General features: G+C 37.0%; 1 long non-coding RNA gene across 19 annotated transcripts in view; it reads right to left on the bottom strand.

Annotated features, from left to right (window-relative positions):
• Positions 1 to 20,386, bottom strand: part of LOC139046208 (uncharacterized) — a 150,277-nt gene that overhangs the window by 121,025 nt on the left and 8,866 nt on the right. For all 19 annotated transcript variants that reach the window (XR_011505951.1, XR_011505963.1, XR_011505950.1 and 16 more), the window contains exon 3: positions 2,601 to 2,722. This is a non-coding gene — a long non-coding RNA (uncharacterized lncRNA). The remainder of the gene's footprint in view (positions 1 to 2,600; positions 2,723 to 20,386) is intronic.

Raw genomic sequence — 20,386 nt, forward strand, 5'->3', positions numbered from 1 at the left:
AAGTGATTTCCCTCAGTAGAAACTCTGGCTTACAAAAATAACTTGGCAAATAATTTGTAAGTAATGTTTTTAAGTGATCAGCATGCCATCTAAGGAAATGTTGAAGTTGGTATGCTATTTTAGAGAAGGAGCACACAAAAGTTTCCAATACAATTTATCATGAGACAAAGTCGTAGGTGGAAAAAATCCTTAATATTACTCTTCGGGTAGATATAACAGATAGAAAATCACTCCCTTTAAAACATGTCACTGCAGGAGTGACTTAATTACTCTTTTTGGCTTCTGAATCATGTGTTCAAGCTTTGTAACCTTTTGGGTAAAAAAAACCCTACCATTTACACTGTAGTTTGGGGACTGTTTTTAATAGTTAGAAAAAGAAAGCCAAGTAACCAGTTGTTACCACTTCTATCATAAAGTAAGATGTGGCCCATTTTCTTTTTGATGTGACTCTAATTCTTTCATCTACTTAAGTCAAGTATGTAAAAACACATATGTAACTAAACACGCAGTTATGTAATCTGTATCTACACAGATCAATTACTATCCAGGGTACTATTCCAAGCCCTCCAGGTTGAATAAAACAGTCCCAGACCTTAAGAAATTTACAGCTTACTGGGAAAAATAAGAGACGTATAAGAGTAACTCTTATAAAAGGTGTGCGATAATTAACAGTGATAATGTCAACTATATATTTGAAGAATTCAAATGAAGGAGCAATCGCAACTGTTTTGAGACATTGAAATGCTTCAGGGAAAAAGTGCATCTGAGAAGGGATTTGAGCTATGGGTTAGTAGCAGTGGGCTTGGACAGAGGGCCCAGAAAGGAGGAAAATAGGCCAGGGCATGAACATGAGAAAGAAACAACCCAAAAGCCAAAAATTAAGCACGGTATCCGTAGGAAAAACAGTGGAGAGACAAATTTAACAGAAGTGTAAAGTACCTTTAAAGGTTAAAATGAGAAAAGTGAGTTAAACAGCATAACAAAGAGTCAGCTTGGATTTCATCTCAAGATGGTGAAAGACCTTTTGAAGGGGGTCTTTGAGTAACTGGAGTTACCCTTTATGCAAGTATGTCAGGTAGGGATTTGTAAGATGGCTAAACTAAAGACTAGAGATAGCAAAGCCCAATCAGGAGTGTACCTGTGTGTGTGTGTGTGTGTGTGTATGTGTTAAACTGGGGTATTTTGATGAATCCACAGAGCCTAGAAGATGGGGCAAAAGGAATGGGGCCAGAGAGAGGATTTGTGATTCACTGTTGAGGACGAATTTCTAGAATCGTGATCTCATTAGATTTTCAACCAAGGTTAGGAACTTTGAATTCCTAAAACTTTTTTTAATGAGTTACTACTACTCGATGAGTAGGAGGAACATCCCAAGGAGAAGTGTTGGTACAAAAAAAAGGTAAACCCAATATTAAGCATCTCTTTATCAGAGGCTGCAGGCAGTTTAACATGTGTGCGGCTGTTGAGAGAACCTCTCAAACCCCCACAGCATATTCACCAAAGTAGTTTTGCAGCTTGAAATCACCAGAGCAGATGCATTTTCTATGACCAGGACTATTACTAAAAATAACCTCCAAGTTCTTTGTTCCAGATGAAAGTGCTACTTGGGTAAATTTGAGCTTTCAAGTTGAAGGTGCTACTATTGTTACTTAGATGTGTTCTTCTTATTTGAGAGTGTTACTTCCTGTGGCGTGAGTGTTCCCCAGATAACACTAGCACATTCTGCAGCCCCTCACAGAGAGAGGGGGGGAGAGTCTTATAGCCAAGACTGGCAAGTCTCGCTGGTTTCCAAGTCAAGGTCAGAGAGAGTGCAGCATTTTGTTGTGGCACTCTCTCCGACAGCCTCAACAGAGCAGATCAGCATGGTCACCCACTGCTGTCACTTTGGAGTGATTGACAGCTATATCGCTCAGTTCTGTGCTCTGATTCCAGCTTAGTGTCATGCAAGTGTAGGTGATTTTGTCTCCCACAGACCTGGACTCAAATTCTATTTTACTCATATTGATCACAAACTCCTTTAATCTAGGGTAGAATAATTTTTACTTTAGAAATCTAGGCTTCATCAATTCTACCATAGGCAGTTATTTAGTTGTGTAAACTTAAACTGAATTTTTGGCAACTACCAAAATGGACATTCAGAAGTAGAGCTGCACACTAACCTCCCTTCCTCTTGCTCTCCATCCTAATTATTTTTTTTCTTTCTTCTTCTCCCCACAGCCCCCCAGTACATAGTTGTATGTTCTAGTTACAAGTATATTCTGTTTGTGCCCTAATTATGAATAACGGTTAACTTCTCCAACATATCACACTGTTGATAGGTTTGATGATTCCACTGACTGATTCAAAAATATACTTGGGTAACTTTTGAGTTCCAAGCAATGCAGGCAGCTCTGAGGACTCACAAGAAATATAAAGAACAGTTTTACCCTCAGGCAGTTTATTGTCTAGGCACAGGAACAGAAAAACATACCTTTTGTGAGAATCTTTTTGGCCACGACTTTGAGAAAATATCTTCTCTCTTAAGTGTTCAATGAAGCCTTAAGAAAATATAGGTTGCCTAATAACATAGACTCTTGGATAACTCACCAAATATTATTTACCTGAGTATTTTTGGATAGCCTTTATCCAGACTTATAATGCTTCATTTATTTGTCCACAGAAGTCCTCACAAAACTGAAACCTCCATTCCTGGACAGCTGTTTTTGGAGTGTTCGTGGTCCCACTGAAATATAGAGGAATAAATGGTACTAGAAGGAAGTGGCGAAAGTGTCGGATATGATGTGTCTGAAGAAGATCTTCTTCAGGCATGGAGTGAATGAATAGGCTGTCACATCTCTTACTATTTCATTAGAACACATACATAGAGCTCCTTCTTCAGGACTAAAAACTCCTATTGACAACTGAAATTGTTATAACAAGAACTCAAGACAGCTCAGGCAAAAGAATGGTCATTATGCTCTCTATGAGATCAAAAATAAAATGAAGCTAGACCTCTGTCTTAACAAATAATCTACTTTCTGAGCCTTCTTCCTCAGGCACTTCCGGCCACACCTAGGGACTCTTAAGTTATTGCACTTAAAGGCCATATTTTTATCATTAATTATTTTTCTGTAATTGATTATCTTCGAATTAATGGGTTTAGTTTAAGTAATTACAAAATAGTTTTCTGTTTCCTTGACTGTTTTACAAAGAATTAGAGCTGAGGATATTAAATGGTTTGAGGTACAATCAAGAAGTGACTTTATTGTTCTCTGGCCATTGCCTTTTAATATATGATGATAGAGCTACTTTCGGTGCTCCTTGATGATAACTTCAGCATAACTTAGATTTCTCATCATTTCAGTTATAAGAACACTCACATTATGATTATGATGATGGAAAGGTAGATAGATAGACAGATAGATAGATAGATAGATAGATAGATAATTGAACTTTTAATTGGCCAGCCTCTACTAAATAAAAGAATCAATCTCATATGGAATTCGTGGTTATTTTCCTCACTCCCATATATACTAGGTTTCTTGCAAAGATAGTGAAAGTTAAGCTTCAGAGCCTTGAACTTTCAGGGGCCCCTTGCAAACCCTGTACCTAATGTTGCATTTGTAATTCTGTATTCTGCTTTTTAAAGAGAGTTCCCCAAATTGTATAAGGCACCCAGACTCCTCTATCCCAGCAATTTAGGCCTGAAGGATGCATAACCTGAAAGATGTGTGGCCTGAAGGATATGTGGGAAGGAGGAGAGGAGCTAATCTACTCTTTGATTCCCCTCTTCTCCCTCACTTGTTTCTACTCCCCTCTCCTCCAAAGTTAGAGCAGAAGGGGAGACTTAGAAGAAAGAAGCATTTAATAGCAACGGTTGGTGGGTCACTCTTGGCTGTGGAGGACCTCTCTGAGACAGGCATGTTAACGCTGGCTCTCCCTTGGGGTAGACTTACCCGACATAGGCAACACTGTCTCTGGATGACCTCAGATGACTTCCTACAAACGACCTCTCCCCTGGTTCCTGGCCCCTGCAGTCCACATCACAGCCTCATCTGCACAAATGTCAGGTCGGCCTCCTAGGTAGGGCACGTTTAGATAGCTTATGTCTGATCACCTGTTATGGCATCCACCTAGCTCACAAAAATCCTCCATAGCCTTACCTAACAGCGGTGGTATAGGATGTGTCACTGTTGCTCTCCCTTTCCTTGTCATTTCTCCAATTGTCTTCTTCTCCATCTACTCAGATAATATCAAGGGGCAGACCAGCCAGTCTACTGCATAGGCAAATATTCAACCAATAAATGAAATGCCAGTCTCTTCCATTTAGAAACACGCCCAAATCTTTAAGAGTGATTTCTTTGGAATCCCTTTAACTTGGCTGAGTGGGTGGGCAATTTCTCCCCAGGCTAAAGAATTCTATTTTCACGAATTCTACTTCTTCAACCACTCTTAAATTTCTAGTCTTGTCTTTACCAAGCCTACTGGGAGTAATGGAGGGACAAATTTGGCTAGTTCCTGGGAATCTTAGAGGTGGTAGCTAGATGCTTGTTTCATTATTTAGACTATAGCATTATCATTTACTAGTCAAGGTTTTTTCTAAAATACTGAGATAATAGGAAGAGTCTCATCCAAACACTCATTATAAAAGCTTTTTATTAAATAAAATTTTTTATTGAAATTGTACAAAGCTTTAAAAAAACATATGGCAGAGTGGAGTTCAGTTGGCAGCAGACGTGAGGACTCACTCAGCTACTCATTGATTAACCCTTCCATGGACACTAACGAGTGCCTTCACTGAACCAGACACTAACACACATTTCCTGCCCACATGGATCATCCTAATTCCTGCCATGTCTTTCCAGTCTCATGTCCTGCCACCAGAATACAAAAGTCTCTTAGAAGGTGAGACTCTAGTAAACGAAACATCGTGCTTTGCTGCCTGAACTGGTGTAAATGATTCCTATAACTAAAATTAGAAGTGCAGAAAAAGGAGTTAGTTGCTGGTGAAGGTGAAGAAGTGTTGTTTGTAGTATTCATAATGATAATGACCAACACATTCTCATGTAGAAAGATACACAAGTAGAATGGTTTGTTCAATCATTGAAAAATAGTTTATTGAGGGGCTGGCCCCATGGCCGAGTGGTTAAGTTCGCGCGCTCCGCTGCAGGCGGCCCAGTGTTTCGTTGGTTTGAATCCTGGGCGCGGACATGGCACTGCTCATCAGACCACGTTGAGGCAGCGTCCCACATGCCACAACTAGAAGGACCCACAACGAAGAATATACAGCTATGTACCGGGGGGCTTTGGGGAGAAAAAGGAAAAAATAAAATCTTTAAAAAAAAAAAAAAAGAAAAATAGTTTATTGAAGAATTTCTATGCATTGTTTTATGCTAAATATTACTCTATTGTTCCTCAATAGCAATTTGAAACATTGTGATTAATACACATACGTGCAATACTTTCCGCATACAACAAACATCACTCTTCACGTATCATCAATGCTGGGCCTGAAGAGCAGAACTGGACAAGCGTGTAAGTATAACATTTGGAGATTTCACAGAGTATAGCATTAGGAAATTTGAACAGCACGATGAATTCCAAGTATTTCAGACAACTCATTCTCTGTGACAATTGTGATGAGAGATTCATCTGAAGTTCATCTATTGCCAAGTAATTTTTCAATAAATTTTGTTGAGAAACTGCTCAGTACATTAGACGTCAGCTTTTGAAGTATTGTAACTTGGTTCAGATAACTTCACTGAGTGCTATCTATGTTGCTTACCACTCTCTCCAGGTTTACACTGTTTGTGGCTCATAGTAGGTGTTCATTAAATATTTGTCAAGGGAATTAATGAAAGAGTGAGTGAATGAATGATTGAACACAAATGATATATTTCCCCAACCTATTCATCTTCCACAGCAAACCTGAGGTTTTATTGGAAAAGTAGATAGGGAAGGACCTTACCATAATTTGCCAAAACACTTTTTATTCCTTGGCATGCTTGCCACTATGCACAGGGATTATACACGTTTCGTCTAATTCTCACCTTTCTCTGAGGTTTGTGACTCTATGTGGCAACAAAGTTTATCTTCTCTCCAAATGGACTAGTCTCATTCCTGGAAAAGGTACCAGAGCAAAGAAAACACTTCCTTTCTACTAACTCCTAAGGAATGAGTCCATTTCAAACATGAAGGAATCTACCTATAATTACCTGTGTTTTCTATGCTTCTGGCATGTGGTTTGTTGCAGCAAAGGGAAATCAATAATAACTTAAGTAGAAGTACAAAACGTGGAACAGCTATACCTTGCTCTAAAACTAGTTCTAGGTTTGAACTTAGCTTCTAGCTCTCATTTAGGAATTAATGATACAACTGTTTAAAAAATATAATAAAATTAAGCAAGATTTTTACTGATTTTCTTGGAGAACGCAATGATGCAAAACAAAGAGAAAGTTTTCATCAGATTGAAAACTTTAATACTGCCACATATCCTTTATATTTTTGTAGCCTGTTCTTTATTTTTTAAACATATGATGAGAATCATAGATCTTTTAAATGGAACTTTTCAAAAATAAATCTCTAGTACCACATACATAATACTTAAGCCATGATGCTTTACATTTTTAAATAGTTTTTATGATGTTATTATCACTAAGATGGACGGGGGAAAATAAGACAATGAATAGATTTCTCTTGAGGACCATGCAACTTGCCCTTTAGTAAGTATTAGAGCTGAAACTCTTAAACCTTTTATAGACTTTCTTTTCTCCTCACGAATTGATGCATTTGTCTAAAACGAGTCACGTTATTACCATGGAGCTTCTCTGGCAGTGACATGCCAGAATCACCATCTAGGCCTTACTGCCTGAATTGATGATATAAAGCTCTAGATTCTTTTCCTCCTCTCATGATGACCTACCAGCCTTCACCACTTCATGGAGCTGCAGAAAAAGAAGCCATGGCTCCAACACCTGGCTATTCTTGTGTATGGCATTGTCTTTAATTTCAGAAGCAGCTTGGCTAGTGGTGATTTCCTTTAAAATTCTACTAGTAGCCAGAAATAAAAAACGACCACTGTTTTTGCCCTTTCACTTCTCTGGGGCTGCACTCAAGCTATTACTCATTTAATTCAAGTATAAAAACAGAACCCACTAAATATCCAAAGTGAAAGTCTGGAGTGTGTTTGAGAAGTTTTTTCACCTCAGTCAAATGACTGAGTGTATTAATTCTCCATTTCACTTAGTATTCGCTAACTGAGGGAAAACAGGGATGGCTCAAGAAAGTCGTATAGTGATAAAGGCAGGAAAAATATATTGACAAGGAGAGGCCTTGCATGTGATGAAACTTGCTAACCTCAGTGAATGCAGTGATAACACCACTAGCTTAAGATATTTTAAAAAACCAAAAACTACAGAGTAATATAATTTTCTGCAAATACACAACAGTGATGCAAACTGCGTTATCAAGAAAGCATTTTAGATTGTGTTTTTAAGGCTTTCCAAATTTTAAGACTTAAGTAGTTTGCCAGGGAACAATGTCCCTTATCACTCTCTGGAGCTAGCCAAACACTTTAAGCTGACTTTTTAACGGCATGAGCAGGATTTCCCTCCTCATGACAAGTACGATTTTGAAACCAAGAAACTTTAGTTTGCCCTTCAAGAAAAGTGATTTATAGGAGTTGGTGAGAGGAAAAAAAGGAACCCTACTTTACCCAAAAAGGAGACGAAAACCTTGCCCAAGGCAGCATTGTGACATTGCCAATGTGAGAAGGTTGTGAAATCCTGAGTGTATGTTTTTGTGGTGATGTCTGAAAGTACTGGTTACTGTACTGATGTCTCGCTATCATGCGTCTCTATTTCCGGATCTACTTCCTTATAATTCCTATGACAACAGGGCAATGAGTAGAGCAATGCACAGGTCTCTGCCTCAATTCTTCTGTTGTTTTCATGGATAGCTGGCTTCTTCTGAAGGTTTCCAAATAATTTTCTTCCACTTTTAAGAAAGAAAAGAAACTCTATATTTTCCTAATTAAACAAATACAGTATATTTGTTAAGGTCATTTAACCTTTTGTTCCATAAGCTCTCAATGTCTTTATTCCTCTAACCCTAGGCATCCATTAAAACCAGTCTCTGACTATTAATGTGCATTTTGCAAATAACCAACAGGCTAAATCACAGTAACTGAGGAAAATCAGGACAAGTCTAATGGTAGCCAAGCTCTGAATAGGACTTTAAAATAAAAATAGAACATGTGACTCAGAATACAGTACGAGTTCTTCGTCTTACAGATGTTCCCAGGCATCAGAGTCAGCGTGGGCTATGACACTGGCAAGTGTGGGCTAGATGGGTAAAAATTTGGAGAGAATGATAGGCTTTTTTTCAGACTCTCTTCCTATTACCTCGCATTACTTCACGTTTTACAGAATGTACAGAAAACTTTGTCTACTCATTTCTTATTTGCCTTAATAACAAGCTTTCAGGGAGCCTTAAATTAGTAACAGAATGGCCTCCCGCTTCTAATGGCATTTTAGGTTTACAAAACACATCTCAGGAAACAAGTGTCTGGCTTTAGTTGCTTGCTAGCTAAGTGTCATCACCTCGTGAAACAAAATTCACCAGTGATTTCTGTCATAACATACCATGCACAGGACCAACCAGACAGAAAAAACAGCATCTCTGACCATGGAAGGGACACAACAGAAACATTGTCATGATATTTATATCCCACCTACTCAGAAGACCAATCGAGAAGCTCCATATGGACTCCAGTTTGCCACTAGCCCACAGAATTAAAATTTCTTAACTGGCTTAAATTAAGAACTTGCAGATAAGTATAAAACTTTGCAGATATTTATGTTTATAAATCTAGGCAGTTTATTTTCATATAGTTCTTTTCATCCTACCTAATTTTCTTTTAGTTGACACGTTAGGCAAAGGAAATGCGTTCTTAGAAAGCTTATAAAAGAGAGGGCCAGGTATAATTGGGAAAAATAAAATAATGTCAAAATGCCCTGAGGTGCATTAATGAGAGAAAAAGTGTCTGTCTCTCGTTTAAGACAATAAGCCTACGTGGAGGTAGACTGGCTGATTTGAATTATCTTAGGGGACTGAAACCCCTTCCTCTCACTTCTCAACACTGGCCAAATGGCAGGTGGTACAAGTCCAGTTCCCCAGCAAGTTCCTGTAAACAACACTGCTTATTTATAGACAGCTTCTCAGTACTGTTTTCAGGAGCTCAGTCAGACTGCAACTCAGAGCCACCTATCAACTGCAAAGAAAAATAAAAGCATCAAATCCCATCTTCAAAAATTTGCTCTACAGCTGAGACCAGGGAATCTGACACCCAGTGTATCTGTAGGACCCTCAGAATCATGACTGCGAACTGGTATAAAGAAACAGAAAGAAGCCCATGAGCCTCTGCCTTGGAACAAAAAAGAAAATTAGGCTGACAGCATGGAAATCTTCCAGCAGACCTAAGCACAATTTGATGTATCTACTTCTCCTCTCTGTTCTTTGTTCTTTCTGTCGGGTATTCGTGGGAATTAGCATGGTTGGAGGAATCGCTGAGCCTTGGTGTATAGATATATCAAAGTGGGGAATTGAGATGATTGAAATATTGAAGGCTTCCCAAAAAACCACTTCATCTTATTTATTTATATAAGACAAATTAAAGTAATAATAATTTCAGTGATAATGCCTTCCTTTGAAATATATATATTTCAATGTACTTTCATTTATTCTCATAATTCTCCTTATGATATATGCAGCTATGTACAGATTAACTCATCATATATTTCAGACAGTAAATTCTTCAGTTGTTTTAATCCAGACTTTTGATGCATAAAAATAGTAGGAAGAAGATAGCTGCTTAGAAAGATTAACAATATGGCAGTTTTTAATGTAATGGCTAAATGAAATCACTTCATACATTCACCAATTTTTATTCATTAGCTGTTAAATTCAAGGCATCTTATTTGCTCTGAAGTGGATACAATTGCAAAGGCATATAAATATAAGATTATATTTATTTAGTAACTCTTTAGTAACTAAATTTCACCCAAGAAATAAAATGCAAGCTCCAGTAAGGTAGAGATATATTTTCTCATTGCTGGCACACAATAGGCATGTATTACATGTTTATTGAATGAGTGTGTAAAACATAAAATCAAATAATTCCAATATAATGCAGGATATACGTCCAAACATGAGTGAGTGGCTATGGAATTTCAGAGAAAGGAGGAATCACTTTTAGCAGAATGATCAGTGAAGAATTCATGGAGCTGTAAGAACTGATAAGGATTTAAATTAGGGAGCAGTTCAAAATGGGGAATCATTTGATAGGCAGAAATATGAAAGGAATTCCCAGGCAGAGAAAACAAACAGAGTAAGACCGTATGGGGATGGGGTCGATACAGCATGCAAATAAGTGGCATCCAGGAGACGAGTTCAGCATGAGTAGATGGAGAAGTAATGGAAGAAAATGGATTGAAGCCAAATTACAAAGGCCCTGGTTGTTATACTGAGGACTTCAGCCTTTATTCTGGATCAGTGGACTCCAGGTCTCACGGAATGCTGAATTTTTCGAGCACTCACCACAAGGTACATATATTTGTGAATTAGGATTTTATAAATTAAACACATCACATTAACCTACTTATCTATCTATACATATATATAAAGACACATGTTAAAAGTAGAAATTTTTAAGTGTCCTATAGCTACTATACTTTTTAACAACGCATTACAAATATAATTAAATACTTATTTTGTACATATCTGCTTAATACATGTCATCTGTATACCCTGCTGAATTGGAATCTCCATGAGAGCAGAAAACTTGTCATTCTTATTCTCGCTATATTGCAAGAGCCTAGTGCAGTATTTGGCACAGAGTAGATGCTTGTTAATTATTTGTTTGATGAAGAAATAAATTGAGCTGCTGACTAACTGATCAAATTTCTTTTGAAGCGAGAATACGCTAATCTGGAATCATCAAACATCCTTCACGTTTCCCACTAGAGACGCACCATCTATCTATCATTTTCTTAGAAACGTAAATCTTCAGTCTTGAAATTACTAATCACAGACTCCATGTTTTAAAAAAAAGATGGAAGAAACAAAACTGCCCCATCTTGAACTATAACACTGAAACTTTCTTAATATGTTCCACGTTTTTACAAATTGAAGAAACAGCTGGTCTACTCAAAGCATTTTTTTCCCGCAGAAAATGGACTAACAAAGAAATATAAAATTCAGTGTATAATATCTTCATATAAAACAAAGTTTCTCAAAGTGGGTTCCTGTAATCCCAGGTGTTCCCAGTAGGCTCTTTAGTGGCTTTTATAGCATCAGGGTTGGAAAGAGAAGTCAGAGTCGGGGGGACTCCACACTATTACTTCAACCAACCATCTCCAATTTTCTCTATTAATATGAGTACTTTTTAATAAGACGCTCTTTGAAAAAAGAGCTTTAGGCAATTAAAATGATACTTTGGAAAATCACATTTAAAGTTGTGTAAATCTCGTAGAAATCCAATAGGTCCAGTTAATAACTGTGTAAAACCCTGAGCCTTACTAGTTTTTTTTGTTATGTTGTTTATATTATACCACACCTACTTTTTCATCTATGGTATTGTTGCTGAATCCAGAGTAATGTAAATAAATAAAACTAACACTCTAATTAAAGAGCAGTTTCACCCTTCTAAGTTTTTGGTGGTTTTTCTGTTCGCCTTCCCAAGCCCATCCCCTCCCTTCTATTTTCTACCTATCACCCGAACTCCCTTGTTAGTTGGCTTCTGGTTGGGGTTGAACCAATGAAAAGCACTGCAGGGAGATCAGAGTGTGGGAGGAGAAAAAGGACACAGCTCATTTTCCAATCTTTACCTGCGTTAACACTGCTTCTCTGGCAGTAGTTGCATTCCTTCACGGTTCTCATGGGCAGACCCTTCGCAGTTCCAGATCTCACTGGGTTCTAGAAACAGTTTTCTTCCTTTCAGTTCTAGAGGGTAACGACTTCCCACTTTTGCCAGTCTCCATGTCCTTGCCAGCCTTTGTTGGTTCCCTTCCCCTCTCACGTCTCTGTAACTAATCTCGTGTCTTTATTTGAGCCGTCTGGTGAATTATGTCTCCTATTATGAATGACTTGACTGATACAAAGGTTAAGCTTATTAAAATAGCAAGATCTAAAATACAGAAAATAAAAAGGCTGGATATTAAAATGTTTTTATTATTGACTCTTCCTTGCTGACCATGTTTTGTATACCATGTTACACAATTTCTTTTTGCCAAAAACAACGACTACCCTATTCTTATAGACTATGAGCAAATAAGAACATAGAAAAAGTGAATTTAATGTCATCTCAATGAATGTCCAGATTACCTCATTGAAAATGAAGGTTCAGAACTCCCCACTTCCCATCTGCATGCAAGCCAACAGGTAACAAGGCCACATAACTTACTCCACAAAGTCACGGAAGACTCAGGAAATGTCCCGGAAAAATTCAAAGAGTAACATCTATGCATGTGCACGTGCATACATTTTCTACACAAAAGCAGACTATGCAATAATCAGAAGCCTAAGAGATGAGTCAATGACTAGTAGCAAAATATTTTCATCCAGGTATAAATGTCAGTTTACCACCCGTATTTCAGTAAAGTATAGCTGGTGAGCACCTTGATAACCGTAGCTAGCATTTAACTCTAAAAATTGTTGTCTCTAGAAACCCTGAGAAAAAAATTAATGATATGAATACCACGAAACTTTAACAAGACTAAATAAATAAAGAACATTACTGTATGTTTTGAACATATTCTTGAAAAGAGATCATAGAGAGAAAGTTTCCATAGAGCTTTTTTGAAAACATTGACTGGTTATTTTTATATAGCTGTAAAAAAAATTTAGCATTCCTCTTTACAAGGGAATAAAGAGAAAATTCTTGTGATGAGTTTTTAAGGAAATCTTGTTTCAAGAGAAACGTTCAACGATTCACTCTATTACTTTAGGAATACTTAAAGGAATATCTGCAAAACGAAAATAGAGATTAAAAACAAAAGTGATACTTGAATATGAACTGGGCCTTAAATAATTACAGCACAAGCATCTCTCAAAATAAGAAGGAGGCCTCATCTAGATCTACCATTAGTGAATATACAGGCCATCTTCTCAGGTCAAAGAGTTGAAGAAAATTAGATTATTAGCTTCTGTCTGCCTTGAATTTACAGAATCCACATCAAAGAATACAAAACAAAACAAAAGGAACCCGCCAGACAGTTTAGGGCAATTTTTGTCTTTGTCAAGTAGAATCACAGTACTGAAATAGTAGAATGTCGCTGTGGTTTCTTCAGTGATGCACGTGAAAGATGGCTGTGATTACAAGAAATTTATGAGAAATAGCAGCATCCTGCCCACAATCCACCCACATCAAAGTGAGAGAGTTGGGATCAGAGGTGAACTTGCCTCCCTCGAGTTTGTATGGCAGAATGACCAAGACCACCATGACTCCATGGGTCTACGAAGTAGGAGACTGCTTATGCCCCAGATGTCACCAAATTCAGAGAAGCAGCAGTGGGAGATCAAATTACATTTTAAGGCACATTTTCAGTCTTGGGCACTGAGAAGATTGATTAATAAGAGAAGGAGAGCTCCTACATGAAAAAGAACATATGTCTTCAAACTGAATTATGTATAGAAACAAATCTCATGAGATATTAAAACCATGGGACCATTTTGCAATTTGATACAGCTAAGTTCTTCTAATCCTGTAGTAATATTTTTTCTTCATATATATAATAAATTCATTAAGGTCATCCCTTTATGCTACTTCCTAATTATGATGTGATCTCTATGTACTTTCAATCTGGCTTCCACTATCAGCAAGTAATTGAAAATCCTTAGAAAATCCTCCAAATTTTCTTGGCAATATTCAACATGATTGACCACCACTTCCATCTTAGAATTTTTTCTCCATTGGGATTGATGACAGAGTATAGCCTTGGTTTTCCTTCTATCTCCTCATCTTTCTCTGGCAGCTTTCCTCTGCTCACCTCCCAGATGGCAATCTGCCTTCAGTACATACTTTTAAATTGGAGAGTCAACTGCACATTTTGGGTCTTGAGACATGAGAGGAAGCAGTTTGCTTTCATTGTCAGAACTCCATCATTAACCGATTCCTCAAATTCTCATTGAGAGGGTTCTTCGGTTTTCTAAGATCAGGCAAAATAAAACCTTGCTTATAATATTCTCACTTAAGAGTAGTTTTGTTTGATTTGTTGTGGAGTGTGTGTGTGTGTGCACAAAAACAGTCTCAGGCAGACTCTTAGGCACACCGAAGAGAGCTTTTCAATTCAGAATACTTCTGTGATACATAAATTCATTGTAAAATTACATATTAAGCACTAACATGGGAATTTGTTAAATATGGTAGGAATAATGCTGTCTAAGAGTTTTCAATTTCTTACCTAAGAAACAGTTAGTGCAAGGTTAATGAAACATTATAATTATCAGAAAAAGTTAACCTAGTACAGCCAACAAATTACCATTAATAAGAAACCTTGTTTCTCAGCACATAGGCTTGTCTTGCAAGATTTGGTGGTGTAGTTTTCATGGCAGACTTAGTTATTGGTTCGTGCAATTTCTTTTTACAGTTAGAGGGAGCAAAAATAATGTTCTAAATCACTTTTCCTACCAAGTTCTAGCCGTCATCAGCTGTAAACTTGTTTATATGCTTTGAAAGTTACCACGAACGCTGGTCCTGCTTCTTCTGCTCTTCACCTTGTAAACTCCTTGGGTCTCTCCTATTTCCTTAGCATCCTCTGAGTTCTAATTCCTGAATGTCCCAAAGAGCATGTGCTATTTTAGGAAATGCTATGTTATTATTAGAAGGAACCAATTGATCATGAAGACATGAGCTCCTAAGAGGTTTGGAGAGTTGCTCAGCTCAGACGGGGAGCAAGAGAGCCAATGGGAGCATCACCTCCTGACTAACATCAGATGCAGAGCACCTCTTAGCCATCGTGAAGTACTAAACTAAAAATGTCTAAAACTAAACATTTATGCTAAACCAGATAATATTTGTATTTTATTCTCATATAGATAAGTAGTAGCAACTACCAATATTTTAAGAAAAGTTATCAAAGAAAAGATTGAATTTGGAAAACATTAATATCTATTTTTCCCAGTGGATTGGGAAAATATCAACTTTAACAGTAAAACACATTAACAAAGCTCAAGGAAAACTTTCTGCAAAGGAGTTTGCAAACTTCTAGGTTGGAGCACAAAGTAATAAAGCCATAGAATATAAGAGATGGAACAAGGCTTATATATTATTTATTCTAACCCTTTAATTTTTCAGATGTGAAAAATGAGGCTCAGATGATTTGGGTAAATTTCCAGGTTATATAACTAGATATAACAGAAGCAGGACTCAAGAACCTGGGTATCCTGATTCTTCATTCAGCACAATTTTCCCTACTCAACAGTTTCTTCTGCATTCTACTTACATGGAATTTTTTTTTTTTCGGAAAAACATCCAAAAAGTGTGAAAGGATTTTTCAGGTTCCATGATAAAAATGTTGAAGTGCTGAATTGTCACTAATAGATACCTGATTTACCACTTTTTTTCTGACCTTTAGCCAGATATTCCAATAACTTTTATTGAAAGAACATAAAAACTGCTGCTCAGTAATGATCTTTAAAATTCAGTGGCTTGAAATACATTAGAATTTCAGTGAAAATTACTTAAAACTTTTTTAATAGCTTTCAAAATCAACATATGAACAAATAATTCATTGAGCTATTATATGACCTACATGCTAACAGGTAAATATTTGGTATTCGAGAGGCAATAATTTAAGTTGGACTTATAAATGTATTTTAGAAAATCTGATTTCTTGAGATTTTGGTATCCATTAATTTTCGCCATTTTTGTGTATTTCAAATACCCCAGAGTTTAATGGTAGTATTCACAAACTTATTTACTTGCAGTTCTGCCTTTCCTTGAGGCATTTCTAAGTGCCCAAAACTATTAATAAGGATGAATAAATAGACACAAATGAGCTTCTTTTCAGTCATTTACAATTTAGTCTACTATGTGCTAATCCTGTGTCCTCCGTTAATCAACCCCAAAACACAAGTCTTCCATTGTGCTCGGTAGAGATGAGGCATATGTGGTGGAATTCAGTCAAAATATTAATTTAGACATTTGGGAACCATCACCTTCTTGAGAAAACTATCAGGTAAAATACACTCATTTTCAGCCAAGCTAAATTCCCATGTCCATGGATTGCACAACCCTGTTAAAGTCAGTAAGTGTCAAAGTCTTGAGCTATGGACTAGACAACATTGCCCAATAACCACAATTAGGGTTTTCAGCATCTGCTGTTCCTCTTTTACAAATCTGAATTCTTCTTCCTATGCTATCTCTTACATACATTATTCATGCTGATGTTGAAATACTGACAATTTATGAAGAGAGTTCGGGAGTTTTGTATAGCCCTGGAAATCACTGCCCAAATAACAGAAAACGCACCCCAGGAAATTATCTCATAAACATTCCAAAACCCCATTTTATTACAATGTGCTTTGAATAAAATTATAGAATAGTATTTTGTTAAATCTTTGCTTTGTCCTGAACTCTAAAACTAGATTTTAACCCTCAGTTTCAAGTTCCTTCACTGACTTGCCCTGATTTACTTCTCTTTTTTCCTCCACTCCATATTTGTCCTTTCATCAGTTAAGTCAGCCTGCATTGCAGCCATCCCTTTTACTCTTGGCCTTCGTTCTCACTCACTCTTGAACTACTGCACCAGGATTCAGAATCATCTTTTCCCCCTAATTCACAGAGCTCTCAAGATACAACAATTTAATTTAGTTGATATTTAAATACAATGATTATTTACACGAATCCACTCTATTTTCTTCAGGAAATTTAACTCATTTTCCCCTTTGCTCCTTATAACACCAAAAAAAGAAAAAGAGAGAGAGAGAGAGAGATGAAAGCTCACACAACATGTAAATCAGCCATAAAAATAGGTATTAGCCCTCAGGCTTTTAGCTTGAAAGAAATAAAAGAAGACCTAGTGAGAATCAAAAAGTGGAACTGAAACAAAAATGTTAATATATTTTTCTTTATTAAAAACATTGGTTTATATGGAAATCTGAGTTTTTACAAAACTCTAAATATTATTGTTTTGTGCAAAACTATGTCTTCTCTGATTTAGGAATTGATCAAATTTTTGGATTACCAATGAGAAAATTAGATGTGGGAGGGACCAATTTTGCAGGGCAAATTGAAGTTTGGAGCAAAATGTATTTTTGGAAACTAAGAAAACATGATATTATTTGTTCATATTATGCTTCCAATTAATATTTACAAATATGCAAAACTCTTTACAGAGGACCTAGAAAGTCCAGGTACAGATTCTAATTTTTTTGTTAAGTACTGTATGTAGATCTTCCATCACTTAACAAATGACAGATTGTCCCATGGGTTACCCAAGATCTATGACTGAACCAAGAGAATCTCCATAATGCATTTTCTTGAGGCTTGTAAACGAATGAACTTTTGGCTTGAGAGAGAAGTTGACTTGTTGATTCACTGATTTATTGCTAATGCTAACTCCCAGGGAATCTCTTAAAAATATTTTCAACATAAAGTTAGCAAAGTTTAGAAGACATTCCAATGTTTTCATCGACTCCTTTTATGCAGACCACATTTGTTTTTCTGCGTAATCCTTTTCCCCTCCTAACAACAGCTGTAGCACTGTTTAGCGCCCATTAGTCTAATGCTATTCTTAAGTAAAACTACTAAATTGCCCGTAAGGGAAGCACTAGAGGGGGCCAAAGAGTAACTCAATGTGGGGTGTTCCAAAGGTCTGCCCAACATCTTATCGACTCTGTGTTTACTAAAATACACATACTTAAAGTAATCAATCAGATGATCAACCAACCTAGCAGCTCATTCATTATCTACTACATACAAGGCATGGTAGTAGGCAATTTTTTTGAGAATACAAAGAAATATGTTACTGACAGAGGATTTAACATGGCTTCTTTGACTCCCCTCAAGCAATAGTCAAGGGTTCATGACATGGAGCAATTTGTAATTTTGCTGAGGCATGAAATTGAATTACATGTGGCAAGAGGCTGGTCTCTAGCAGGAATCCTTTAGCTGGAGCACACTTAGATGACTGGCCCACATATCTTCTCACGGTGGTTTAGATATTCTCTACTTGTGGTCAAGTTATTATGCAGTAATTCTCATGACATGATAAAAAACTATTTTCTTTGTGAATACTTTTCTGAAAATAAAGTCAACTGCTGGTTCTGGTGATGAAAGTAAACTGGAAGCAAAACTATCCAAGAAAGTGATTATCCTAATCCAGAAAATAGAAGTTTTATAGAGACAATTACATGCTAAAGTGATATTCATGAATTTGGGACTGTGGGATCCCTCATGAACATCGAGGGTCTGCCATATAAAATAAAGTCTTTATCTTCAAGGGACATTTAGAAAAACATAACATCTTCTGTCATAGTTACCTTTTTACAACCCACATTGTCTTTAGATCATTGCAGATATGAAAGCCATTTTAATTGTATTTTGAGGTCAGGACATCCATGTTATTTATATCTTGTTAAATATTGTGCACAAAATCATTATCGTCTACTCTTCCACCACACAAGCTTTGAGGTATGGAGCAAAACTACAGTTGTTGGGTTTGGGGGTTTTTTAATTATTTTTTTTTATTTTAGTTTTAGGTACTAGCTAGTATAGCTTAGATTAAAATAAAGTTGAAAATCAGAAATACTTATTCCAATGAATTGTGGCAACATATAATATAGACCTGAGCTGAAACAACTCCAGAGGGACATGGGATTTGATGATATATTTTCTCAAGTTGGCTTTAACAGTTTTTCTAGACAGAATCAGCCGGGAAACAGTTTTTGAAGCCTAGAGCATGGTGACAATAGACATGATGTTGCACAATGGGAAGTATATGGCATATCTTGACCACCTGTCCCTTATGAAGATCAAGGCCCATCACTTCAGCTTATGGCAGCTGTTGTTTTCCACCCTCCTTTCTTCCTGCTGCTGGTTGTATATCCAGCCATCCAGGGTCTCCTAACTTTAGGCGGCTACTGTTTGTGGTTCTTGCCCTTGCTATTTTCACTAGTTGTAGGCTGTTTCTGTCCTTTCTCAAACTTGTAAAAATAGTGCTCCTAATAAGGATTGAAAATCCAATGCTTGACTTCTTGAATATAAAGCTTCCTCTTTCCCTGGACAAGCACACAACAGAATGGGGAGGAAATGAGGATAAAGGAAGTAGGAAAGAAACAAGTCATTTATCTTTTAAAGTTTGCAAAGTACTTTTTGAAAATGAGAATTCTTTGTATTTTTAAAATCCTCTCCACCCATTAGCCTCAACACTACATTGCTGCTATACTTACACCTCGCTCGTTATGTATTTACTTTTTATATAACTAAGCAGCACCCTGTCATAAATGAAATATTCATGCAAAAAAAAAAACCTGCTCAAAATGCATTTATAAAAAGAACATATAAAAACTACCATCTGCTCCCACTCCTCGCAAGCCCTTAGATACTCGAGTGTAAGCCCTCTGGTTTCACAGAGAGGTAAGGAAATGGTCCGTGATGCATTCCTGAAAGCCCAAACTCCAGGCTTCGTATTAAGATGGATCTATGAGCTCTGGCCATCGAAATGCTTAGATCAACATTGATGGGTTTAGATATTGCACATAATGAATTCACATGCTAGCAAATCGTAATGGGTAGTCATAGCCGGTCATGTTGTGCTGAAATGAGCTGAAACTCTTCTGGGAAGTTGTGAAAGCAGTTTGTAGTCAATTGATACCATAGTACTTTATAATGCACCTTCCTTTAAGGAAAGTTGTCCAGACGTTCCAGGACTCCAAGCTGAAGTGTGGGTACTTGGATACTTTATTGTTTTAATTCAGCTGAGAAAGTTGGAGATTCTGATATACTCAGGGCATGTTACTGCTCACACTTGGAGTATCACTGTTGCTACGCATAATGAGATACACAATTTTCTCAGTAGTCTAATGTCTCCCAAATGGTAAGTTGCACCTTTATAAGTTCCACGAACACTTTAAAGAAATTCTCCCCTTTCCGTATCCTTCCCTTCCCATCCAACACATCCCACTTTCCTCCATGTTCAATGCTATCCACTCTGAACACCCTGAAAAAATGGAATTGGTATATTTTTTCCTGAGTCTGTTAGAATTAAGTTTGCCTCCAAGTGACCAAAAAGCAAAATAACAGTGTCATAAACAACAAGAAAGCTTATTTTTCTCTCATAGGAAAGATATCTAGAGGCAGGTAGAACTAACATAGTGGTTCCAGGATGGTCAGAAAACCAAGGTCCCT

The sequence above is a fragment of the Equus asinus genome, chromosome 9, assembly GCF_041296235.1.
Source record: "Equus asinus isolate D_3611 breed Donkey chromosome 9, EquAss-T2T_v2, whole genome shotgun sequence".
Classification (NCBI taxonomy): Eukaryota; Metazoa; Chordata; class Mammalia; order Perissodactyla; family Equidae; genus Equus; species Equus asinus.